The sequence below is a fragment of the Alligator sinensis genome, unplaced genomic scaffold, assembly GCF_000455745.1.
Source record: "Alligator sinensis unplaced genomic scaffold, ASM45574v1 scaffold412_1, whole genome shotgun sequence".
Classification (NCBI taxonomy): domain Eukaryota; kingdom Metazoa; phylum Chordata; order Crocodylia; family Alligatoridae; genus Alligator; species Alligator sinensis.
Window position 1 is genome coordinate 532,950 of NW_005842474.1, and position 27,120 is coordinate 560,069.

Below are 27,120 nucleotides of genomic sequence, written 5' to 3' on the forward strand. Positions count from 1 at the left end.
GTCACAGAAGTTCTGGAAGTGGCATGGCTGCTTTTACAGTGAGATCAGCCACCGGGAGACTCCTTCCCCCTCCGCCGCCCGGTCAGTGGGATCGGTCGCCGGGGGAGCTCCCCAGTCAGTGGTATCGGTCACTGGGGTACCCCCTCCTAGTCAGTGGGATCGGTTGCTGACTGGTGTTGGGGGGGCATGTGCCTCCCCTGAGTCAAGAGGCACCAGACACCCATGCCCTTAGGTTTCACTCTTTTTTTCAATGTAGAAAAATAAAGCAATTGTTCTGTTGCAGAGAACAATTGCTGCATTGCTGTGGCATCTTGGTTGAGAATCACTGCATTAAAAATACCTGAAGGATAGATATAATAAATGATTTAATGTACCCAACATGTAGGTACTAGATGTGTTCAGCCACAGTCCTGAAGAGGGAGCTACCTAAGCTATAAATCACCAAGAACATGGATGTCTTTGAAATCCCACCTCTCTGAGGTTTAGGCATCCCATTCGGGTCTGCAGTGCTGAAAAGTAGCTATCTATTTCCACCCTCCTCACCCAGCCCTGCTGCCTGGCCCCTGCCATGTGCCCTCCTGCTGCCTGGCCCTCTGTTTCCGTGCCTACTCCCCATTCCTCTACCCTGGGCACAGCTGGGAGGAGGGAAGTATGCTGAATGCAGGAGAAAAGTGGTAGGAAACAGTGTCTTACCTACTACAGCACAGCCCAGGGATTTGAGGCCCACACTGCAGGGAGGAGGCAGAGTCCTTTCCTCAGCCTCAACGCCCCCTCCTGTGGGAGAGACCACTATTAGAACAGGTATGAAGTTAACCCTGTCAAAGCTGCTGCCAAATGGTATGTGGAATGAAACTATATGTGGAATGAGAGTAAGGGGCAAGGGAGCAATGGGAGGGGTCTGGCCCCTTGCTCTCCACCACTGCTTTCCCCACCACATCCCTGAAGGGGAACAAATTTAAGAGAACCTTCCACTAATTAGGTTCCATACATGGAAAATTATAACACATTTATAAGTTTCCATGCATTGAATCTAATTATTGGGGAGGTCATCTTATTGGCCACAATAATGTATCTGCTTCTACCCAACCTAATGGTCTTACTAAGTACGCTATGAAGAAGTCTCACATAATGGAGAAGTCTCTCCAAGAAAATTAATTTAGGCTTCAGCTGAAAAATATACTTATGGGAAATTAGGGAAATTGGACTGAAATTTGAAAGTGGAGTCTTTCAGTAAAAAGTGGAAGCTAAGCACATGTGAATTTAGAATTTCAAAAAGAAGGGTGCCAATGTGAAACAACACATTTTTTCCAGTTAAAAATAAACTAGATGCTTTACTAATATGCCAGGGGCCTAAGGCTGAATTATTCAGTTTAAGATTCAAGCAAAAACAAATATAACTTAATTGGAATACGTTAAAAACAAGGGCTGTGCAACAGGGGCACCTAACCAATAGTAGAATTGTAGAACAAAGGATAGATTGATTGGTGGAACATCAAGACCATTTAAAAGAAAAGTGGGTCATTAACACCTATGGAAGGAAGAGTTTGGAACCACCAGGCAGATTACAATGAGCCATGAAAGCAATTGACTCCCTCAGCACTGCCCAACTAGAAATACTGCCACAGCCAGGCAGGTGGTTTTAAACTTTGGGTAAAGAAGGAATCAAATCAGGGTGCAAGTGCACCCCACCTGGATCCAACCCTGAAGCCACGCCTGAGTCATCCAGAGAAAGTTATATGCCTACTGCACAATGTTTTCTATGGGACAGTCTGAATAGAGAAATAGTCTACTGATCCAATTTGTAGAAACACAAAACTTGGAAGGATTGCAAACACTTTAGAAGGGATCATTAGGGCCTTGCTAGTGGTAATTTTAGGTGGCTTCTGGAGTTCTTAACCTCTGGATTGACTGCATATTAGCTCCTTTATGTGACTTAAAGCACTTGTTATGTGGCTTAAAGCGCTCAAAGTTATGCCACTTCAGGACCGGATTCTCTCTAATGCACATAACTGTGCTCTTGTTCGATCAATTTGTGGCCACTCCCCACAGCTATTCTGCCCAAGTTGAAGTCTTCCAGTATGCCCGGGATGCTCCAGGGCTGTAGCACAGGCTCTGCCTGGCAGGAGCAACGAGTCAATGCTCTCTATGGAAGAGTCTTCCCAGCTGGAGCAGTGAGCTGGTCCCATTGGGCAGAGCAAGCACTGCAGCCCCTGGAGCTCCCAGGGGCCACAATGTTTCCCGCCGCCACCCAGACTAGCACTCACTGCACCTGCTGGGCTGAGCCAATGCCATAGCCCTGGAGCACCCAGTGGCCACAGTTCCTTGTCTCCCCCATTAACAGTGCGTGCACTCGGCAGCTGGGGGACACGGCTGTGCTGGTGGTGGCGGGAGCACAGCAGTGGCAATGGGAACATGGCAGCAGTGAGCTCCCGCAGACACCACTGGCACTGTCGGCAGTGGGAGGGAGGGGAGGTGGCAAGCACCAACCACCTGTATGCACCACTGGCGGCAGCAGCCAGTGAGGATTGCTGACCACCCACAGACACTGCTGGTGGTGTCAGTGGCAGGGTAGCAAGCAGCGGCCGCCCACAGGCGCTGCCGACAATGCAGGGGGTGCACTGCTACGCTCAGGGCGTGCACCCCCTACGCATTGCCCCTAGTCCCCCCACCCCACATCCAGCATGCCTCCCAGCCACAGGTGCAGCATCAGGTCCTGGCATCACCTGAGGTTGCTTGGGATGCTTCAACCACCTCTTACCCCACAGATTGAAAGGGGCTCACATTTAGAGGGCTCAAAGAGTTTTTAATCACAGAAAAATACAAGGAACATTATGGGAACATTATGGTTTGCTACTTCTGCTTCGGAACATGCATAGCTCCAAGTCCTGCCCCTGCTCGCCAATCCCTTAACATTCAAAAGGAACTTGATTAACTGGAGAACTGAGTTATAGACAACAAAATGAAATTCAGCAAGGTCAAATGCAGGTGCTACACATATGAAAGAAAAGGCAGACGCAAAAGACAGAACAGGGAATTACTGGCTTGGCAGTAATATGTACAAAGGACATAGGGGTTATGGTAGATTACAAACTCAGCAGAGTCAGGAATAAAACCTCACAATAATATTTGCAATTTCATCAATAGAAGCATTGCAGGCAAGTCACAGGATGTGATAGTTCCACATGTTGTTGGTTAGGCCTCTCCTGGAGAACTTGTCCTAAGAAGAATTTAGACAAAATAGAGAAGGTCCAGAGGTGAACAACAAAGACGCTAAAGGTATTGATATGCAAGCGATGTGAAAAAAAGCTGAAGGTATTAGGTATGTTTAGCTAGGAGAAAAGATTAAAGGGAGACATCATGCCAGTTTTCAAATATTTGAAAGAGTGCCATAAAGAAGATGAAGAAAATAGTTATCATTATCTACACAGGGTAGGACAAGAGGCAATGGGTTTAAAATACAGCAGGATTTAGATTCAATCTCAGGAAAGAAAATTCCTAATTGGACGCGTAATAATTCAGTGGAAGGAATTGCCTATAGAACTAGTAGAACCTGCTTCATTGGGAGGTCTCCAAAAGAGGCTGGACAGGAAATGAAGCTTACTCTCTGCAGAATGAAAAGCTGGTATCATTCTTGTTTTGAGACTCCAAGGAATGAGAGGAGCTAAAGGTGTGGCAGGATGTTAGTGAGAATGTAAATAGGTAAAAATTAGAAAGATAAAAGGTAAGGCAGAGAAGGGAGGGGGGGAAGAAGGCAGGGAAAAGAAAAAACCCAGCAATAGAGAAATTCAGAAATAGGGATACTGTCCCTGACCTACACAAATTCACCAGCCAGTAAGCCAGTCAGTGCCTGGCCAGATTCTTTGCTCATTAATAAATATTTATTTACATATATATTCATTATATTGATAGTACAGACATGGTAAGTGATTAGAACTGGTGTATATGATTTCCTTTGTAAAAATGGCATAACACAAATATCATGCAAGTCCTCTATATTGACCCTGCAATTAAGTTTTGTTTCTATAGGTGTCTTTAAAAAACACCAAGAAGAGGCTGCTAGGCATGTATCTAGGAATGTTTAAGAACAGTTGAGTCTGCAGCTCCTCAGGGCAGTGGTCTAGATGACCACTGAGGTTCTTTCCAGCCCTACGAGGCTTTGGAGCCTCCAGTAACAGACATTAGCCCACCAGCAGGAGACAGTCAATAAGCACTGCAGGGACTGCTCTAATTTGCAATAGTGACCAATTTGAACTCAGAACAGACTAAGATGCAGAGGGAATGTCTACATGAGATATTTACTGTACAGTAGACTAATTAACTCTGCAGTAAACATCTTGGCATCCAGACATGTGGCCCTATTATGCCACAAGAAACTAATAAACTCCACAACTTGTAAATACAGTTACTATCCTGCTGCAGTTTTTAAGTCCACAGCACCGCATGTGTAGACATTGACATGGCTGACTGAGGCACAAGGGTGCTTCACTGTGGGGCTGCCTGCCAGCTAGCCTCACACTTCTTCTTTTGTTTGACATTTTAGGGTTACAGCATTCATAGATTAATATCTAAATTTGATAACCATTCACCTGCTTCAGGGGTAGCTGCATGAATTGATTTTACATCACCATTAAAAGTTCTAACTGGGCAATCGTTCACAAGGTGTTGTACCATCTAAAAAATTGCACCACAATCACAACCCGGGCTCTCTTTGATTCTCCATTTATAGAGTAGGTGTCCACATTTTGTATGAACTGTCTGGATGCAATTTAAGGAGGACCAAATCTTTCTCGGCAGGTCAAATCCTGGCTGGGGAATTGTAGGGTCACTGACTATGTATTTCTGCAATAAGTTGGTATTTGCCCAGGCTTCCTTTGTGCTCCAGCCAGGCTTTCCATAGCATGGCTCAATGTGCTGTGGTCTCCAGTACACATTCTAACAGCGTGCCTCAGAGCAATAAACTCTGGCATAATATGTACCAGAGTTTATTGCTGCATACTAATAGCACATGTAGACATGGCAAGAGCTGGCTTAAAGCATAGAATTGCTGGCTGCCCACTGCAGGCTCAGGCTCCCCATCCTGCTGCCTTCTCCTTGAGGCCTCCATAGCCTGTTGGGCAGGATCCAGCACAGCAGGGCAGAGTGGGGCTGGGGGAAAGCTTGCTGAGCCTGTGCAGGCTCCTCGCTTGCCTGGCAACATGCCCCCTGCCCACTCCAGAGCAGTGAGGGGCATAACCCTGCGGTGCTACCCCACTGCTCTGGGGCGGGCAGAGGGCACATTGCTAGGGCAGTGAGGGGCTCGCAGCAGTTGCAACAAGCTTCCCTGCCTAGCCCTGCTCTGCCCTGCCATGCCGGGACCCACCTGCTGGGCTGTAGAGGCCCCAGCAAGAAGACAGAAGGTGGGGAGCCTGAGCCTGCAGTGGGCAGCCTACCCCTGCTCTGCCCTGCCCTGCACACAGATCTGGGGGGCACATAGCCCCATGCACCGCCCAGCTGGACAGCAGCCCCAGCCACAGCCTTGGCCCTGTCCTATCCAACTCCTTCCCCTCCCTCTGTATAGCTGCCTCAATCTCTCCCCCCACCCCGCCCCCGACTTACCTGTGGGAGCTGCTCTCCAGGCTGCCTGGTGGCCATGTGCATATACATGCACATGGAGCCCCCTGCCTGACCGCCCTCATCCTGCTCCCCACAACCCCCTGCAGGCTGGAACTCTGCCAGCCTGCACAGAGCTCTGAGCAAAATCCGTGTGTTCCTCTGTTGAAATTTAAAAAAAATCCATGTTTTTCTCAGGTAAAAGGGAAAATTCACATTTTTTTCCAATGACAAACAAAAAACCCGGATCTCTGATCATGACCTAACATGGTCCTTTGCTCCAGTCAAGCTATGTGGTTGGGCCAGCTGTAGCCAGTCATCAACCTGGGTCCTGTTTGAGTTGGGCCTGCAGTTTTCATTTCAGCAAGCATATAATCTCGCTCCGACCTTTTGGGGTGTATGCATGCTGACTGAACCCGCTGTCACTCCCTCCCCCTCCAGACACCCACACAGCCTCACTGTGGGAGCAAAGACCGGCACTCTACCACTTCTCCAGGAGCAACAGAACCCCTTGCAATGCAGAAGGACCCACGCTCTCGTGCAACTCCCCACGACACAGTGAATCTAAGGAGCAGCTCATAGGACTCTCCAGTGGGGGCCCCCCATTGCTGAAAGGCCCCAGGAACTACCCATTGGGGAGGCCCAAGTCCTAGACTGCCTGGGAATGGCTGAAGCCTCCCCCAAGAGGCCACCTGTAGACTTTACTGTCTGGTTAATAGTGTTTTTAAATTATATTTAGTGTTTTCTTTTTCTGTTTGTTTGTTTTTATTCTCTGCAATAAATTTGATTTATGCTGCTTGTGGGGAGTGGTTTTTGTCTATACAGGATACCCCAGCAAATTTAGTGTTGCCAAATTTTGGGTGGGGGCTCGAGCCACTGGTATGATTTAAAGGGCACCCCAAAATGTGAACCCGGCCTTTCTTGCTGCTAACCAGTACCTGGCAGAAAAGTTATAATAAAAAATAACTGCATTAGTTAGTTAAAATAGTTAAAAGACTTTTTTAAGACTTATTTTTGCATTGTATTTTTATAAAGCTTATCAGGAGAGTGAAAGGACAATTCTGAAATGAATTTCTTAGTTGTCTTTGATACAAACAGCTTATTTTTCACACTTCATTGTTCAGGTAATCACACCAATATGTGGACTAGGTCCTTTGGATAGCTTTAATTATTAAGGATTAGTTACTAAGAGTCACTATTAAGTATTTAGACCACAAATGTGACCCACTTTAAAGTTGTTATAATCCATTAAAGAATGTACTCAAGATTATAAATATTTTTTAAAGCACCTGAATCTCTTTCTGAAGTACTAAGTGGCTGAAGGGAGATGTAATAGGACAGATAGCTTCTCACCTTTAGGCTACCTTCAAGTCTCTTCCTTTGGCAGACATGGAAAGTCATTCATTTCCATTTGACTGCATTTTAATAGCTTATGTGAAATAAATATTACAGTCTCTACCATTACAGGGATCAATTTCCAAAGAGAAGCCAAAAGCTGAAAGAATGTAGAAACTAATCCTTTGGTTATGATCCCTGCAGTTGGAGCCAAGCTATCCTGTTAGGCACAATGATAGGATATTTGCCAGACAATATCTGTTCTGTGATGCTGCAGAGACCCTCACTATGCAGAACCATCACGTTGGTCCTAAAGTCACTTAAAAGCAAAGTCCTACAGCAGGAATCACGTCTGGAAATGAGGGCTATTTAAGTAAGAAGGAAGGGACAATGAGAAGCCAAGGCTGGAAAAGATATAGGCCTGGAAGAAAGGATTGTTGGGGAATGGGTTGGGGTGGGAGCCTTAAATCCCCTTGGTGAGCCTTGCTGCAGCAGGTAAGACTCATTTGGAGAGGGATTTTACAAAAGAATTAATGTCCAGAAGAACAGACTTCCTTCCATTTTAAAAAATGGATACCAATGTGTCAAAAGTACTATCATTCTACAGCTGTCAGCAAACATCAGCTACTACTGCTGCCAGTTATGCCCTTGGCTCCTAAGACAGAGATCTGTGATGGATAGATTGATCAAATTCTGCTTAGGAACCATATAAGTACGATAGTGTATAAAATGGAATTTTAACTTTTTCAATCTCTTTTCTTCTTTTTAAGAACCAAGAAAATTATATGCTCATTCACGCCTATAATTAAAGACCACTATTAAGAAAAGATAGTCATGCATCAAAAGTTAGAAAACAGCATAATTAAGCCTGCTTGAGCAACATTAATTCAACCCCCTTGTGTGTATGCATTATGAAAGAATCTTTAATCTTTAATGACCAAATACTATTTTTGACACAGGACATCTGCTTCACTGAATACACTGGATAGACATGCCCTGAGGAAGAATCTGGGAAGGTGTAATGAGGGAGATATGTAATAAAAAGAGCAGGGGTTTGCAGGAAGATAAAGATGGTCCCACAAAAGGTAAAGTTCCCATGCAATTCAGACCTCTGGGAGACAGTCACATATTGCATGTTCTTCGTTTCTGGTACCTGACTCGGGATCCTGGTGTCTGATCAGAATAAGTGTTGAGCATTCATAGTGGAAGCTGAAGTTAATGGAAGCAGGACTTTGAATATATAAGGTGCTCTATATAATGCTATGTACTCTGAGAAATCAGGCCCCAGGTCAGCCAAATCTGACACCTAAAATCCATGGGTAGTTTTAATCTAAATCTCTCTTTGCATACAGAGAAATGAGGCACAACGGGAACATAATTTCCTCACAGGAATAATGGGAAAATAAATTCCACGTTGCCTGTAAAGCTCTAAAATAATATAACATTGAATGACAAAGGAAAACCTATGAGTTTTCCATGAATCAATTTCACTATGTAAAACAAGGGTAATTTCATAGGGTAATTAAGACAAATTCACTGCTAGTGAAGCGCTGAGATACTATCACAAAAAGTACCATAGAAAAGCTCATGAGAAAATAATTCTGTTTTCAGAGTAGGGTTTGAATAACATACCATAAAAAAGGCATGGGTCATATACTTAACAATAATGAGAGAACTATACACTGAACAGCTTCCCATTAGGTAGACTGAATGGGGCAAGGATTCTGCCAAAAACTTGGTAAGCAAGCATGTATTTAAAGGCCATATTAGGAGGTCTATGCACAAGGTAACCAAAGGATTACACAGGTTACCTTATTTCTGGCATATCCGAATTTTTGTGTGCTTGACTTTTCAACCATAATAACAGGCTTTAAAAATAAGGCAGTTGTGTACAATATGGATGTTTAAAACAAAGACAAGAACACAAAAGAGAGCATGAAGGATCAGAGTGCAAAACACACATCTGTGATTATCAGTGTGGGCAAGAGGGTCCACAATCTGACTCTTTGGTTTGAGTTTAAATAAACAGTAACCAATTCTTGTGTAAAGTCAGATCCACCTGCAGTTACTCAAGCTAAGCAGCTAAATAGCACCTTAATACACAGTGAGTACATCTCCATAAGATGCTTTACTTCTGATTAGACCAAATTATTGCACAGTAAGCATCACCGTTTACATGTGCAGATGTTTACTGCACAGTAATTTGGTCTAATTGTGAGTAAATTTGCTACCTATAAATACAAGTAGCAAATTTACTCATGCTTAGTCACTGCACAGTAATGCATGTGTAGACACTGACCAGGAGCAAATTTGCTGCTGACCAGCCCCACCACTAGGGGGCCACCTATAGCCCAGCCCCAGGGCCCTGGGGCTGGGAGCTTCTCCAGCCTCAGAGTTGGGGTGGCTCTTTGCCTGCCTCAGCCCCTAGCCCTTAAAAAACTGCAGGGACACTGGGGCCCTAGGCCACCTGCAACCAACCTATGGCCACTGAGTGTCACTGCAGAGGCCCTAGGCCAGCCATGGCAGGCTGCCCACACCCTGGTGCCACTCCCTGGCACCGCCTCACTGCCCAGCTGTCAGGCCTGTGCCGTTGCATTGTGCTGGGGAGTGCAGGCACCTGCCAAGCCCAGCATCACCCTGGGCCACCTGAAGCCAGCCTCTTGCCACCAGGTCCCACTCCAGCCGGCTCCAGGCCAGCCACAGCAGCCTGCCTGGACCCCGCCGCTAGTGCCTAGCACACAGTCACCACCTGTATGCCTGTCCCATGCCATGCATGTGCACTGGGCACTGCATGTTCCTGCCACGGTCCACCAGCACCAGGACTGCTACATGGATGCCCTGCAAACCATCAAGGGAGCCATGCTGGCATCATCCCCAGTGGCACACACTGCCTCCTGGGGCTGCAACTGGTCCCAGGAGGAGACCACAGACTTTGCTGCACTGTGGGGAGAGGCTGAGGTTGCACTGTGGGGAGAGGCAGGGTGACAGCCAGCTGGGTGTCCGTAGGGAGGGGCTGCCACATGGTGGTGGCCTGCCACACCAGGTACAAGCAGACATGCTCCAGGAGGCCTTGGAAGGTGACCCAGATCATGTGAAGGGACTCCAGCCACTGCTCATTGTCCCAGGTGTTCTGGATGAGCACATGGACAGTCCCAGTGGTGGCTTCCAGGAGCACATCAGCGGCATCCCTGCTGGGGTCCAGGAAGCAGCAGCATGGGGACAGGACACCTGGAATGGCACAGTGAGCCAGGCCAGGTGGCTGTGCCACACAGGGTGAGGGTCACCAGGGCTGAGACTGACCTGCACAAGGTGGCAGTCCCCGCGGCGGGTGAGCAGGGTGAGCATGGTGTGAGCAAAAACCCAGGGCAGTGGATGTTCCTCCTGGGGCCTAAGGGTGCAGCAGCCATGGATAGCAGGCAAAGGCTGTGGTGACAGAGCCAACACATGCTGCCACCATGCTCTGCTCCAGGCCAGGGAAGCATGTGATGGCCACCATCAGAAGAAAATTCAGGCTCATTAAGGCACTCTCCCAGGTACACATCTATACATGCACATCTGTCAGGAGCAAATTTGCTCCCAATGGGAGCAGTTCAGTCCAGAGCCACCCCTATCCCTCTGCCCTGCTCTGCCCCCTGCAGCAGCCAGGAGGAGCTCCAGGCTTCCCCAGGTGCCAGCACCAGGCTAGCAGGGGGGTCAGGCTTGAACTCTAGAGAGTGGGGGGAGCTGTCCAGGATTGGGGAATAGCTCCCAGCCATGCAGTGCTCAGGATTGCAGCCCAGCAATGTGGCACTGGCTTGGGGCAATGCCCTGTGCCCGAGCATGGGGGTAAGCAGTGCTTGAACCATGGGGAGACACATGGGGGAAGCAGTGCTGGGACTTGGGGGGATATGTGGAGAGGAAACAACACTGAAAATGGGGCCAAAGAAGGGAGACACAGCAAAGTAGCACCAGTCCCCAACACTGCATTTCCCACCTCAACCCTTGTCTCCCCTCCAGTCCCAGTGCTGCTTCCACCCCACATCTTCCCCCCAGTCCTGGTGCTGCTCAGCTCCCAGCTCTCTGCAGGCATGGGCAGGGAGTTGAAGCTGACTAGGGGTCTAGTCAATTTTCCTTGGGCGGGGGCAGGCAATTATTTTGGACAGAGGGCCACTTACTGAGTTTTGGCAAGCCATCAAGGGCCTCATGATAGGCAGCCAGGGGCAAATAAATATTAATTTTCTAAATTTTTAAGGGCCCTGTGGGCTGGATAGAATGGCCTGGCAGGCTGCATCTGGCCCTCGGGTTGCATTTTGCCTACCCCTGGACTAAGATGTGTGCTACACATGCAGCAGCAGGGCTGAGGGGACTGGGCACTAACAAATGATGCATTAACCTAATTTAATGTTCAGTAAGTCCTGTACACATGTAAAAGCTGATGATTTATTGGGCATTAGATTAATCTAATGTGCATAAAGCATTTCATGTAAATGCACCCAGTGTCTATCTAAAACACAATAGTAAAATAGTCACAGGAGTTAAAACAGGTGTGGGTACTGGCTATCTGACAAACTCCAGTGATTCTTCACTTCTTTATCAGAGCCTCCAGGTCAGATCCTCCTAGATAGTTTAATGTAAGCTTTTTAATAATTTTTATTATTATTTAAAACCTTCCTCATTCTTGCAATCTATTTTCAGGAGTACTAAAGACTAGGGAAGAGGAAAACTGTCAAGAACATCTGCTACAGAAGCTCTTTGAATTGGGGAGTCTGAAAGTTCAATTATGTTCAGCCCCTGAACAACATACTTTCTCTGTTTAAGTCAAGGACATCCAAAGCATTTTTTTTTGTTAGTTTATTTATAGGTCTAGGCTTTGATTATGTAGCAATGGAAAGGAAAATTGATGCTAGGTGGCGCAGTTGTTTTATCCACTGCCTTTCCAAACGGAGCTCACAAATGCAGTCTATTGGGCTCACAAGTGAAACAACTCTTGTTCTTAAATCTTTATAATCCCACTGAGCACAAGAAACACCATGATGGAGCAAATCTTGAGCAGAAGTCAGTAGATTGCTTGTACAAGCAGGATTTGGCTCTTTGTGTTTTAGTATGATTGCCATTCTTTTCTCACAGGGCTACAATTTACCTACGTACTAGATCACTAGGGAGTTCACAGAGTTCTGTAATCCAACATACAGCTACATGTAGCTATAGATGTATTCTAAAACACAGAAGCGTGTCTTCCAGGACCATACCTAGTATTATCAGCCTTATTGTCATAAGCCTTAAATTTAAAAGACAAAGAAATAATTGGTTAGAATATTCCTTATTATTTATATTAATATGAATCTTGTCGGATTAGACAAATACAAGGTCTTGGACACACACCTATGAAACAAGGGAATGGCATTGTTTGATGCAGCCAGCTCTTCCCAAGACTCAGTTTACAATCTCCAGGTTCATCAAGGGGCAGTATTATAGGACCTGAATAGGGAAAACTGATCTGACTGGCTGCTAGCAGGTATCTCTGAAAATCTCTGGTCTGGCACTCCCTCCCAGTTGGAGAGGGGTGAGTGAGGGCTCTCCTTTCATACCACATTTGAAAATACCTCACCCAGAAGACAGTAGTTCTAGGAAAGTCAGTAACTTTTATGGACAACCCTGATATCATACCTGTAAGTACTTATTTTAGATGCAAGTCCTCTGAGCAGCACCACCTAGCACACCAGTCTACACTTAAGTACTAGGCCAAAGTACCTGAACAGAGAAGCAGAATTTTTAGCAACTTTGTTCGGCCCAATTTCTGACTTGGGGGGAATTTTAAATATACAATATAGAATTGCAATAATAGTACATCAGCTGGCTTGGAATTGCTTTCTTTAAGTGCCTGTTTCAGCAAAGGAATCATTTGGTACATTTTCTTTTCTTTTCTTTGATTTTTACCCTGACCAGAAAACAAAGAGGTTTGTCAAGTTTTTTTCCAGCTTGCAGGTAAAGGGTTACAGATTCTAGGAAGTTTTAAATGCAAACTTTAAAGGATTTTATTTTCATCTACAGTCACATGATACCTTAATACCCAATGACACTAACAACAGTGTCTCATTAAGAGGTCATGCAAACTCTCAGATAAACAAGGCATTCTTACATATTTAACATTCAAATGCAGAAGCCAAGCTAAGGCATGGAAGATTTTAATCAGAAGAGCTGCACTTCCTGACCAACCCAAAAGTCTCAGGTAGGAAAAGTTCTTATTCCTTTGTCTACATTCCTGATGTTAACTATATTTTCAAGATAAAGTGTTTACCAGGTTTTTGATCTTTTAGTTTTTAGATTAATCTTTCTAATAGTTTCAGCTGGAAAACATTTGAACTCCTTCTTTAATGTTGCACCTGTTGCAGAGGCACTATGTTTTCTGAATAAAAACATTTACAGTCCACTTAGTGGTAAAGCACAGTGGAGCAGATTGATTTAATTAAAAAAAAAGTCTGACCACCTAAAGCTAAGATTAATTTTAGTTATCCTTGTTGCTAAACCATTCACATTGGGTCTTTGGTCGGGGGCAAGGGGGTGGTTGTAAGAAAAAAAAAAGTTGATACATTCCTTGTGCCTGAAAAAAGGAGTCTAAGCATTTCTGACTTTTTTATGCTATGAATTGCATATATCATTTCAGTGAATATGTATTTTAATGGATCTGGTTTCCCATGATTCCAGTTTCCCAATTCCCATCTCCTAAAAATCTGGTTAATTCCTCAAAAACCTGCAAGTTAAATACAAAGCAGGTGAAGTTGGAAACCTCAAAATTCAAAAAAAGGAACAAAATATAGAAATGATGGGAGTGGGGGAACAGTTAAGACCACAACTCTTATTAAAATCTGGGAAGTCGGGTATATATTTTTTTATCAAGCCATATTCAGCAACACATAAAATGGCATAAGGCACCACTTACCTTAGTAGTATTAGGGGGGTCATGGTCTCATTATTGCTGCAGAATTTCTATGTACTCTGTCAGGCAACAAATAGACCTCTTCCCCATATGAAGACCCCTTTCCACACTTTATTTTTTTCTTTCAACAACATAATTGTTTTAGACAAGGCACTATCAACTCACTATTGTATTCCCTTTGCAGGAATGTAGTACCCAGACTTGTTTGACAACTCTCCCTCTAGTTTATCAAAAGATTGCCCCATTGGGAATTTCTCCTACTTAAAGCAACAAGCAGCAATGTTGATTTTCTCTAAATGCTATCCTTCTGAGGAAGAGAGGATGGTTGCTGGGAAGGCCCTTTCTTCAATTTATTGTATAAATATATTTTCTTGTCCTAACTACTATTGAGAGAGAGAAGCAGAAGATAATAATAATGTGTCACACTTAATTGTGCTCTTCAGCCAGCTGTCAAAGTGCTGTCCAAAGAAAACTACCGTTACCCACATTTAATAAATGAGGAATCTTTAAGCCCCCTCAAGCTTATCAACTGCTTTTTCAAAAGTGGACATAAGCTTGAACTTGCTTCAATTTATGGATTTCTAATTTGAGATTCCTTAGGCCTAGTATTCAGAAAGGCAGAAGAAAAATCAGTCCCAGAATGTGTTAAGTTGGATTTCCAGAAACTTGTCAAAATAGGGTCCACTCTTAAATTCTGGCTAGAAGCAACTACCATAAACCTACAACACAACTCTGGGGCAAAGGCAGGAATGGAGTTCAGCCAGCCAGGCATTGCCACTCTGCATCCTGTATTAAGCCCTCAGAAGCACAGTGCAGCTGCTTCGCTGCCCAGATTGTCAGGGTAATGAGTATTCAGTTTGAGAAGCTTACTCGGAGATACTTGTTAAAGCTCTGACTCAAGGCAGTTGCTATGCACTATCCTATATTCACATATTAACACTGTTCCAATGTGGTTGATCAGCACACAAAATTACTGTTTAGAATGAAAATAGGGCAATGAGGACTTATCAGTCTGAAGGTATATTAACTTTTCAAGAAGGATGGGCTGATTTGCAGACCAGGGACTTTGAGGACCCCCACTACTCCCATATGTCTGCTCCTGTAGTCCTATACCCAAGCAAGACTTCAGGAGTAGACCCCAAACTTCAGACTCCCCTCAAGGCTCCTGCTGCCTGCAATGCACTTAGAATCAATTAAGTATGTAGAACTGAAAAAAAAAAAAAAGAAAAGAAAGGGGAAATCGATTTTTGTCATCAAATAGCTGTCTTACTTAATAACATGCATTTCAATATTTCCAGATAAGATCAGCCAAATTATAGGATTTGTTGCTTTCACATAAATATTCGAAAAACACCAGTGCAACCAGCAATTTTGCAGAGATTTGTTTGTGAAGAATAAAATAATTTTTTTTAGCTGTCAGTACCAAAATACAGGAGCCTTTGGTTTGGTTTGGGTATGAGTTGACATGATAATTATCTAAATGAAATTCTGGTTACCTTAAAGTAGCAGTATATGTTTTATTCAAATATCATTCTGTGAACATTACCTTATAACAGCCAGGATGTTATCTTGAGCCAGATCCTAAATGGTATGAATGGGCACAGCTGCACAGATTTCAGAAAATTTTAAATTAGATGAATATCTAAAATATTTATGAATTAGATTACTATCAGCCCCATCGGAAGAAAGAAGCATTCAGCTGTGCATCTCATCTAGCATCTGAGAATGTGCTTATTTTTCTGTTACTGCTGTGCTACCTATTGTTAGCAGTAGTATAATCACAGTAACAAGAAGCCCCAGTCATAAGCCAAGAGCCCATTGTTCTAGGCCCCATACAAACACAGAACAAAAGATGGGAACTTCAGATAATATAAGTACATCAGTCACAGTAGGTCAGGTTTTGTTGACAACTTATTTGATGTAAAACTAGAGTAGGACCATTAGTTTCAGAGGAAATACTTTAAATATATACTATGATAGGTAAGAATAGAATTTGAACCAAAGTTCTTAAGATCACTGCAGAAAACTTTTCATATAATACAAAGTGCATAGTCCATGATCCATGGGAGGGGAATGTACCAACTCTAAGACTGGCAGCCATCCCACTGTAAATGGAATGGAAAAGGAGTACTGCATCTTTAAATACCAACCGCAGTATATTATGACTCTTGCATTTTAAGTAATGTTTGTACAGATTGGGTGGGTCATGGAAAACCAATATTTAGCAGCTCAGTAGTTAAATCTGCTACATGTTTAATTATGTAAAATGTTCTTAGCGAGTTTGAGAGGTATTGTATTAAATATTTGCACTGGATATTCAATATTTCAATATTCCATGGCCTCAGTCATAAAACATACAGCACTTTACTTTAAAAAAGAAAGAGTCTGAACTTGGATTGAGAAAAAATACAACAATCACATTAATTTCTAAGAACCCAATAGAAATGATATATAAACACCCGGCTTCCTTGTTAGAGGTTCCGCTGTTCCTTATACCAGTAATTTAACAATACTTACGGTAATCAGCATTGCTTTGATTATTGCATTTTGATTATGACATACTCCCATTTAACTTCATGCTTAGTAATGTCAACATGGAGTCAGCTGCAGAGGTGACTCATGGGGCTGCCCTGGTAAGTACACATAGACCAAATACTTCCTTCTGGTTCAAAGGCAGAGAAAAATTCTTGGAAATTAATGAAACATGGACAAACTCTAAAGAAGGGTCTAACAGACAGACACATAATCATTGTGACCCTCAAATAGTTAAAACAATATTTTTTCTGTCTTGTTTTTACAGTAATAGAGTTGTCTGGGAACAGCATTATTATAAATGTCAGTCAGTCATGGGCCTAGAAGGCCCATTGGGCTAGTGTAGTTAAGACACTCCAGCTTCCACTGCCAGAGACAAACAAGGAAGCAAAGTGTCTAGTATTCCAGTCATCTCTGACTACCTGGACCAAACAGTTAGATATTTACTTACAGTTGGACTGACAGAGGGTAACCTTCAGCACAAATCAACAGCAATACTACATCTTGATTGTAGAAATGAAGCAAAATCCCTTTACCGTTCTGTGGCCACACTTTTTGGGTGTGAGCAAGTGTTTGCTGCACCTTTACTTCACTTTACTTTTAGCCATCTACATCTAGACTGCAAACAAGCATGTGCAGTTCCAGGAGCAGTGTGTGCAGGCATTCACTGCTCCTGGGAGCCATGTAGAAGCCTGGTGTTAGTAACTCAGGGTAGGAGGAAGGGCAGGCAGGTTGCAGGGAGGGTTCTGGGTCCAGGGGGTGGGGAGGTTGGTAGAATGAAGGGCGGGTAGCAAGTCCACAGGGCAATTTGCTGGTTAGGAGTGATGGGGGGGGAAGAGGGCTAAAAATAGCTCAGTCAGAGGGGGCATTGGTGACATGTAGGGGGTGCATGCACACCCCCTGAGATTGGCTGTGCCCCCCGCAGTCTTTAAACTTTTCTTCTAAACAAATGGGTTCTCCAGCAGCACAGTGCCATGTAATCCCATCCAGGAGTGTTGATTCAATACTGACTGACAAGCAAAGGAGCCCTACTTTCTGAATTATGAGCACCCCATCAAGCAGCAAAAAAGTTTTGTTCAATCCAGCAGTGACCTGGTCAGTTTAGGAGAATTAATGAGAATACAGCCCAATAATACTGTGTATAGCAGCAGGCAGTGCCAGTAAACTGAGAGTGGTTAATTGTTACTATACCATAGAACTCAAATGCTGGAAAGCAGGAGAAAGAACCAGAGAGAACAGGATTGAAACATGAAGCATTACGTGTTTTTATTGCTCTAAGGTCTATGTCTAAATAGCTAAAAGAGAGAGTTGAAGGAAGGATGAAGAAAAAATGTCACGAGGTTACCACAGATAGTAACAATCTCTCCATGGTTCCAGTTAATAGCTCTCATTTGGATGTGTGATGAAATTTATATTTTGTTCTGTACCGATCATATTGCCTGAGGAAGTATGAACTAAATACTTGGTTTGCAGTAACAATAGAAAGCAGACAGACAAAATCCAAAGAGTTTCTCTTTTTATCTGACCTTTTTTCTCCTTCAGTTTTTATCAAGCAGCTTATTTAACTCCCCATTCCTTATTCAAGTCATAAATGTCCAATGTAGAGCCACAAATGCTTTCTGGTGATAAAGACTGTTTATAGTTCCATGCTCCATTGTAACTTCACATGCAACCTCATCTGGTGATTCAGAAGGAAAATTGAAAATATAGAACTCCCCAAACTCTGTTCTTTAATATCACTCTCCACTTCGGAATAATTTCCATTCTGTAAAAATTGAGCTGGATTTTGACTGAGTATGGCAACTTAAGATGTGATTAACTGGCATGGCAGAAGTGCAATTGTTGGGATCACATATCAGATATCATTGAGCCCTTAATTTAACATCTGTAAATGGCCTTAGACTAGTCTAAGTTAGCTTATGGCACATAAATAGGTCCAATTCCTAACCATAACAATCAACTAACTCCTACTAACTTCTATGTTTGCCAGTCAAATCTTGTAGTGAGAGAATGAGACCCTAAGGCTAGGGACAGAATTTACAAACAAGCCGGTATAAGTGTTCAGAAACTGGTTTAAAACTGTAACAGAACATTCAGTGCACATAAACCAGTTTCAAAATGGCCCAAACTGGTTTGAGATAAACCCAGTTGAATGTAGTATCATGCTTAACTGATTTGGCTCAAAACAGTTTATGCAATGTCTGTCCCAGACCCCTTCCTGGTTTAAGTTAAACCAGAGTCCCCCAGCATCCCAAAATGCTTTCTGGGCTAGACTCTGCTCCAGCCCAGCCAGGCTGGCTCTGCCCTCCTGTTCCCCAGCCAGAGCACAAACAGGCGGGATCGGGGGTCTAACCAGAGAGACGTTTAATTTCCCCCTCCCTGTGCCACCAACAGGGACCTGAGCCAGGTCTGCTGGGCGCTCCCCCCCTGCTGCAGCAGCAGCAGGGCACCATGGACCCTGAGGCAGAGGCGGGCAGGGAGGAGGGTTAGTCGTCTGTCTACCCCCACTAGCAGCTGGGTCTGCCTGCTGTCACCGCCACACACTCCCTGAGGCAAAATAAGCACTCTGCTGTTCCCTCCACAGAGGCCAGAGGGAAGGGGAATAACCCCTGTCCCTGCCCACCCAACCCCAAGGGGTCCTGCCAGCTACCATCTGACCATGCCCTGACCCCACCACTGCAGTGAGAGGGGGGCAGGGCCTTTGATGGGGGCAGTAGCCCCTGTCAATGTCAATGTCTTCCTGGCAGAGGCGCTGTGCTGCAGGGTTGGCAGAGCTGCGACAGGCATACTCCGACACTCGGCAGCCACTTCCCTCACCCCACATCATGGCTCCCCTCCAGGAAGAGGCTCGCGCTTGGGGAAACCATGATGGGGGCTGCTGCCACCATCACAGTCAGTCCCCCGGCGAGGCGCCACGCACGGGCGGCGGGGGGGGGGGGGGGGGGGCAGGGAGTAGGGTTATTCCCCGCTCTGCTCCCTAGGCACCACAGCCAGGTCTGCCTGGCCCAGCCTCAGCCACCACTTAGTCTGTGCTCAGGGCCAGCCCTCTCCCAGAAGGAGGGTGCTTATTCCACTGGACGCTGCCCCAAGTGCAGACCAAACAGCAGCTGTGGCCAGACCAGGTAGACCCAGCTGCAGTGCCCCAGGGGCAAAGTGGAAAATAACCCCACTCCCTGCCCCCTGGGGGCCCTGCCAGCGGCGTCTGGCCCTGCCCAGCCAATGGAGTGGCAAGGGGGGGAGCGATCATGATGGGGGAAGCAATCCCCATCACAGTTTCCCCAAGCGTAAGCCTCTTCCTGGTGGGAAACAATGCTGTGGGGCAAGGGAAGCTACTGCAGACCACTGCGAGGGGCTTGGAGGTCTCTGGTTCTCTCCAGACCTTGGTGCTGCCACACACAGCCCGCCTCTAGCCATAATGGCTGAAAATGGTTTAAGATAAACCTGGTTGAATATAGTATTGGATTTAACTGATTTAGGTCAAACCGGTTTATGAAACTTCCTGGTTCAAGTTAAATCAGAGTCCCCCAGCATCCCAGCATTTTGCAGCCCTGGGCTGGGCTGTTCTCTATGCTCCAGAGAGCAGGGATGACTTTGCCCCTTTGCTCCCTAGCTGCAGTAGTGAGGGCTGGCTCACTGCCCACCTCCCCTCTCCCAGGCAAACCCCTGCTGAGGTCTGCGGCCAGGGTTGGGGGTTAAATTTCCCTTCCTGCAAGTACCAAGCTGCCCTACCCTGCTTACCTAGTGCTGGCTGCCACTATGGAGACAAATCCCAGAGGCACCTGGAAGCAGGAAGTGGAAGTGATGAGCAAACCTGCAGAGTCCTGCTGCAGTGATTCTGGCCTGCAAATCCCAGAGACCTCAGGGGCACCAGGAAGAGGAAGTGAACACACAGCCCATGCTGGCTACATGCCAGAGAGCCATGACCTAGCGCCCCTCCAGCTTCTGGCTTGAGCCACTGCAGGTATGTGGCTATAAATCAAAAATGAATGTCTGTTCATTTGCTTATTGGTTCAATCTTTGCAGCTTAGACTAACCTGCAAAGACTGAATCAATTCAGCCATGGGCTTTTTGACTGTCTGTACTTAGCCTAAGAGGCAAACAAAGCAGAAATTTCATAGATTCATACATGCTAGGGCTGGAAAGGACCTTGGAAGATCATTGAGTCCAGCCCCCTTCCAAGTCCTCAGGAATCATAGGATCCCAGCAAGATAAATATCCAAATGTCTCTTGAAAGTGTTCAAGGTAGATGCTTGAACCACCTCCGGCAGCAGTCTATTCCAAACCTTGGGGGCTCAGACAGTAAAGAAGTTTTTCCTTATGTCCAGCCTGAAACAGTCATGGAGGAATTTGTGACCGTTCAACCTTCTCATCCCTTGGGGAGCTCTGGTGAACAGACATTCCCCAGATCCTGGTGAGCACCCCTGGTAAACTTATAGGTGGCCACCAGATCACCCCTGAGCCTGTGCTTTTCCAGGTTGAAGAGTCCCATGGCTCTCAGCCTCTCATCATAAGGTCTGTATTCCTGACCTCTGATCATGCATGTGGCTCTCCTCTGCACTCTCTCAAGCTTCTCCACATCCTCTTTGAATGTGGAGCCCAAAACTGGATGCAGTACTCCAGTTGCGGCCTCACCAAGGCCGAGTACAATGGGAGAACAACGTCCTGGGATTTACTTGAGAAGCATCTATGGATGCAGGCCAGCATTTTGCTCACTTTCCTAGCAGCAGCATCACATTGAAGGCTCATGTTCATCTTGTGGTCAATCATGACCCCCAAGTCTCCTTCTTCCATAGTGCTAGCCAGCGTAGCACTGCTGAGCCTCTAGACATGCTGCAGGTTTTTCTTCCCAAGGTGGAGAACCTTACATTTTTCGGTGTTAAACACCATCAGCTTCTCATCCATACCATGGAGCCAATTCGCCAGCCAGCGGATCATGGTGAGGCTGAGGCCACAGTTGGCCATTTTGCCAAGAGGGATACCAGATCGAAGGCTTTTTTGAAGTCAAGATATATGACATCAATCTCTTCCCCCTTGTCCAGGTGATAGGTCACCTGGTCATAAAAGGAAATGAGATTGGTGAAGCAGGACCTACCCACAACAAACCCGTGCTGGCTATCCCTCAGGATGTTACCATCAGCCAGTCTGTTAAGGATGGCCTCTTCGATAATTTTTTCCAAGACCTTCCCAGGATAGAGGTCAGGCTGATGGGCCTGTAGTTTGCCAGATCCACTTTCCTCCCTTTCTTGAAGACAGGCACCACATTGACCTTCTTTCAATCTTCAGGCACTTCACCAGAGCGCCAGGAGTTCTCGAACATCTGTGCCAGGGGCTGAGCTAGGCAGACAAGGTTCTTTGGGTGAATCTGATATCTTTTATTAGACCAATTTAAATAGTTGGAAAACAATTATTAAGCAAGCTTTCGGGTTCAAAAACCCTTCATCAGGCTGAGGAAGTTTCAGCAGTTGGTGTGTGCTCTTCCTGGATGGAATGAAAAGTAAAGAAGCCAGAGGCTGAGTTATGATGCTAGCCAGCTCCTTGAGTACCCTGGGGTGTAAACTGTCAGGGCCAGCTGACTTGAAGGTATGCATCCTCTCAAGGTGTTCTTTCATGAGGTCAGCATTGATGGAGGGTAAAGGATCTCCCTCACCCGGGCCTCCCTGTCCCATAGTGGGCAGGGGGGTTCCATGGGACTAGTGAAAAACTGACACAAAGTACCCATTTAGCAAGTTTGCTTTTTCGTGGGCATCGGTTGTCAGTTGTCCCATCTGGTTTAGCGGGGGTCCAGTGTTGCCCTTGCTTTACCTCTGGCTCCCCACATATCTAAAAAAGGACTTTTTATTGTCCTTGATATTTGTAGCTAGTTCCATTGCAGCTTTGGCTTTCCTGGTTTGCTCTCTGCAGAGTATTCCTATTCAGTCTATTTTGTCTACTGAAATCCTGTCTAAGATATTTTTGCCAGGGACTTCCATAGAAACAGGATACAGCCTAACACCATACATCTATATGGAGTATTCTGATGTAATCGCTTAACAAAATGAGGATGAAAATAAAAGAGCTAGCGTAGAAAACATGGTGTTACATACACTTTCACCCCAAGACTTTAGCATCACCCTGTGGACTCACTGTATCCCCCCTTTCTTTTGCCATCCAATCCTGTTTCGCCATTGTTGGAAAATACTCAAAAGGGACAGGTGATATTTTTATAAGGGATGACACCATTCTTTGGTAAACTGTTGATCCCCACTGTACTCACTGATGGGATCCTTAGTTGCTTTGATGAGTGATTGCTAAACCATCAAACTGTCACAGTCATCATCCACAAACAGGCCCTAGGTACTGGCCCCTGTGACAGCCCATTCTCTCATTTAATGACATAGTATCTGCTGCTGTGAGGATGACTCTTCACCCTGGGAGGCATACTGCTGCATCACTTCTCCAGCAGTATCTTTGGAGCTACATTACCTTGTCCTCCTGTAAATGCCTGAGCTCTCTGCATGAATATGGGGACAGAGAATCAACTATGATCCCATACACATATTCATTTTGGACTGCCAAAACACTTTCATGGCATTTCTCATCCTGCAGCTGCATTCACCAGCACAGTGCTTCTTGACCAGGGGGATGCTGTGGGCAGCCTAACTGTAATGCAGTTTTCTAGCATCAGGGTTGAATTCAGTACAGATGTACCAACATACATCTGCTATCTTTACACCTTTTGTGCTTCCTAGCAAATCAGTGCTGCCATGTATGTAGTGCAGTTTCTTTCCCCAGAGAAAATACTATCAGCTCCTACTCCTCTGTCATCTGGGAACTGAATATGAACCTGATTGTGATCTCACTCATACACCTTTAAGTCCACTGATTTCAAAGGAGCTACTCAACTGATATACTGAGATCAGTATGAGACCCTGCAGATTTCGGGCTTTTGAAGCAAAATGAATGCCCTGCACCTTTATAACTCAGTGGAAAAAGGGGTTACAGTGTTATCAATAAACTGAAGAAGCCTTTGTTTATGTCCTTTATGCAGGTTTTCCTGCTCTGGGTGGGGCACGGAAAAAACAATATTTACCTGCTGTGTAGCTCTACTGTGTGTGTTTGTTTTGTATTATCTTTTCTCATGTGAATTTAGCAGATGTCTCATGAATTGATATCAGCCCTGGACTTCCAAGTTGTCTACTAAACAGCAGGCTAGGAGTGAACAGGCAACATCTGGGCATGTAAGATGTACAGTGAAATTCCAGCCATTGATTCATAGGCAAAGATGTTTAGAGAACAAAATACTGCAAGATTCTCATTTGCATTTCAAGTGAAGCAAAAGCTAAACTACCAACCCCAAGCAGAGAGCCCTAAGGCAGAAGAAGGTCACATGAAATTTATGTTCTTGAATTATTTTGAATTCAAAACATTTGGAAACACTTTTCACTGCACTGAACAAAATCAGATTGCTAGAGGGTTGGTCCTTATTTACCAATAAATGTTAGAAAAAGCAAGTGCAATTCCAATAGTTTGGCAAAGAATATGCATACAAAAGAACAGCAACCCTTACAGATTAAATCTGTTTGTTGTACGATTTAAGCACAGAATTGTCAAACAAATGTAATTGTTAAACTAGGTGTCTTTGAATCCGATACTGCTCCCAATGAGGTTAAGGACAAAATTTACACCAACTTCAACAAGAGGCACAAAAGCTCATTTCTAAAAATCAGGTAATTTATTAGGAACTATAAAGAGTTCAGCAATTCTGAAAAAAAATATTTAGGCTCATAAGTAGATGACTTTAGAAGTCACAGGTTTTATTATGTCTTGTTTATCATTTAATAATAAAATAGGTTTTTAATTTTTCATTCTCTTTTTTTTTTTTCCTAAATCATAGTCCAGACAAATATTCTTCTCTTTTGGTGTCCATCCAACTTTTCAATTTGCATTTGGATTGCAGTGAGTGAGCATTTCTAAATTTACGGTGCAGAGTGAGACCTAGCACCAACTAATCAGATTTGTGTTAACCTAGCTTTAAGTATTAATTCAAAAGTTACACAGTAAATTAATAAATGTCCACTGAATCAGAAATAATTTTAAAGTATACATAGTATAATTTCCCTACTTATGTGTATAACCTGTTTTGACAAGCACAGGGCAAATCAACATATGACAGAGCAAAGCATTTCACCAGCACTGCTGCAGTTGTGCTGCATTCACTTAATCAGATTAGAGTATATGCACAGTCCAGTCTTACTCTAAACTCAGATGGTCTAAACCCAGAGCATGGCAATTTAAGTCTCCCAAAAACATGAATATTTTTTATTGAAAAAAACAAACAAATCAGTTTTCATGTCTTCAGCATTTTAACTAGAAGTTTTATCTTATTTTACTTTTTGATTCAAAATTTCCCAACCTAAAAAGCAGCGAGTCTTTGATGTAAAGGTATAAGATCCTCTAAGGCAGTGGTGCTCAACCCCCAAAGATCCAGCCTGCAGAGCTGTGTCCATCCAGCTGGCAGGGGGGAGGGGCTCCCCAAGGATCCAGAAATTTGGGGGTGGAGTGATAGCAGTTGTAATTGCCACTCCCCTGCTGCTACATTTCCAGACCTGTGGGGAGTCCTTTAAGATAAATAATGTGACCTTCCATGCTAGATTGCATTGGCTGGCAATTAAGCCAGCAAACAAGGTTACTCCATGGCTGGATGTAGGCATTCAGGATCACACCTATGGACTGACCCTACTCAATAACACCACACAAGATCCAGTCCAGACTGACCCCATGCCACTCATCCAACCTGCAGTGTTGGAAGGTTTGGCACCAGTGCTCTAAGGCAGGGTCAGCTACCTATGGCCAATAGGCCAGATCCAGCCTGCTGAGCCATGGGTTCAGGAGCATTTGGCAATGGGGGGATTCTCCATGTACTGTACCACAGTTGGCTGCCCTAGGCTTCAGTGGAGGGTGACTCTGCTTACTCTGCACCCCTTTTGGGCAGCATGGTCTTTCACCACACCATAGCTGGATGGTGGGGAAAAGCAGTGGTGGCAGCTGGTTTTAATGCCCAGATGCCTCAGACCTAAGTTGAGTCATTTCAGCCCCTACCCTTCCCCCCACCAGAAAACATTACGGCCCCCTGCTGTAAGGTGATGGTCCAAATCCCCAAATCCCAAATGCTCCATGTGAATAATCCCTCTGATACAGACCTTTTCTATCTGTAGATCTGAGAGAACTTTACTGAGGAGCTAAGTATAATTATCTACATGGAAAAAATTTTTAAAAACTAAGGCAAAGAGAATTGAAGGAACTTTCCCAAGGTCACTCAGCATACCTGTAGCATAACCAGGAAAAAAGCCCAGATTTCCTAAATGTCAGACCAGTGCTGCAGCCTCCAGACTAAACTGTCTCTTTGTACGAAAAGAAATTTCAGTTCAGTTTCAACAGCATTCTTATCCTGAAAGGGGGCACTGCTGTTGCCAATAAATAGTACTTCTAGGCACTGGGAATATGCCATATCAAAGAGCAACCTGAACTACATTATTTACAGCTAAGGTATGAAACATTTTGAGCAAAGGGAAATGTCAGCACAATATTTACTAGTATACAGTATCACAAGCTACTTCACTATAATCAGAGTCCCCTATGTCATACTGAACTGTGCAATTTTGGTTGATAACTGTAGTGAAAACAACCCATTCTTCTGTGGAAGTAAAAATGGATTAGCTAGCTGGCTTCAATTCAGACATCACTAAGTATCTTAAAGGAACAAATATTTTTCTATAGCTTTTAAGCATTGTTCCAATTTGAGACTAAAAAAAGACTGTAAATATAATCAAGATAAGAAATCAAGTACATTACAATTCAATAACAGAAATGTACCTGTATTTCACTGCCATCTTACCATTACAATACCTTAGCCACTTGTGGATTGTTTTCAATAATGGTTAAGACTATAGATTTGCCTTCATACTTAAGGAATAATTACTCTAATTGCAACATAAAAACCTCTTATTCTTACTCTCTTTGTCATTGTGACCAATAATTCTCTTACTCAGTCCTCATCAGTCAATGCCTGCCAAGAAAATTGCTTTAAACAGTCAATTGGGAAAGTTCACAGATACTATAAACTACTACAGATCAATGCTCTACACATTGAGTTAAATGCTATATAAAAAATGTACCCCGGAGACTGAGCCAAAAAGACAAGTAGACTAGAAGAAAAATAATACATCTGATGGAGTTGTTATGGAAGCTTTTATGTTGTGGAACCTTTCCTTGGAGGACTTCATATACAGTATTAGGCAATTTTACTGTTTTCTATATCATGATGTTAACAACAGTTGTCTCTAGTGCAGGCTCCTAATGCCTGAAGAAAGGTGTTTGTGCCCAAAAGCTTGCAAATAACTTTTTCCCAGCTATTTAGTTAGTCTAATAAAAGATATCACATATACCCAAAGAACCATGCCTGTCTACATACCCAAAGTGTTTTATGAGTGTTTACTTTATTAAGAAAGTAAATCCCCCCACCCCCAATTCCCCTGGGATATGCAATTATACTCTGCTTCCTGCTCCTTTACTAGCTTCTCCTCCTGCAAAATGTTCACATCACAGCCAAAAGACAAAGAACTAAGGAAGAAATGTGTTCTAATTTATTCCTCACATTTATTACATGAAATCAGACTCAGGAAGAAAACAGAAGAGATACAGCAGTCTACAAAATAATGTATTTAGTGCTCATAGAGTTGATCTGTCAAACATGCATAGAATCCTGCTGA

The 27,120-nt window shown here is 44.3% G+C and overlaps 1 protein-coding gene across 3 annotated transcripts in view; it reads left to right on the plus strand.

Annotated features, from left to right (window-relative positions):
* The first annotated feature begins 12,503 nt into the window (after positions 1–12,503).
* CUNH4orf19 (chromosome unknown C4orf19 homolog) overlaps positions 12,504–27,120 on the plus strand; it is an 87,717-nt gene continuing 73,100 nt past the window's right edge. For 2 of the 3 annotated variants that reach the window (XM_025212598.1, XM_025212599.1), the window contains exon 1: positions 13,013–13,132. The gene's annotated coding sequence lies outside the window, so the exon portion shown is untranslated. Of the gene's footprint in view, positions 12,573–13,012; positions 13,133–27,120 lie in introns of those variants that run through there. The other variant, XM_025212596.1, reaches the window with a different exon arrangement.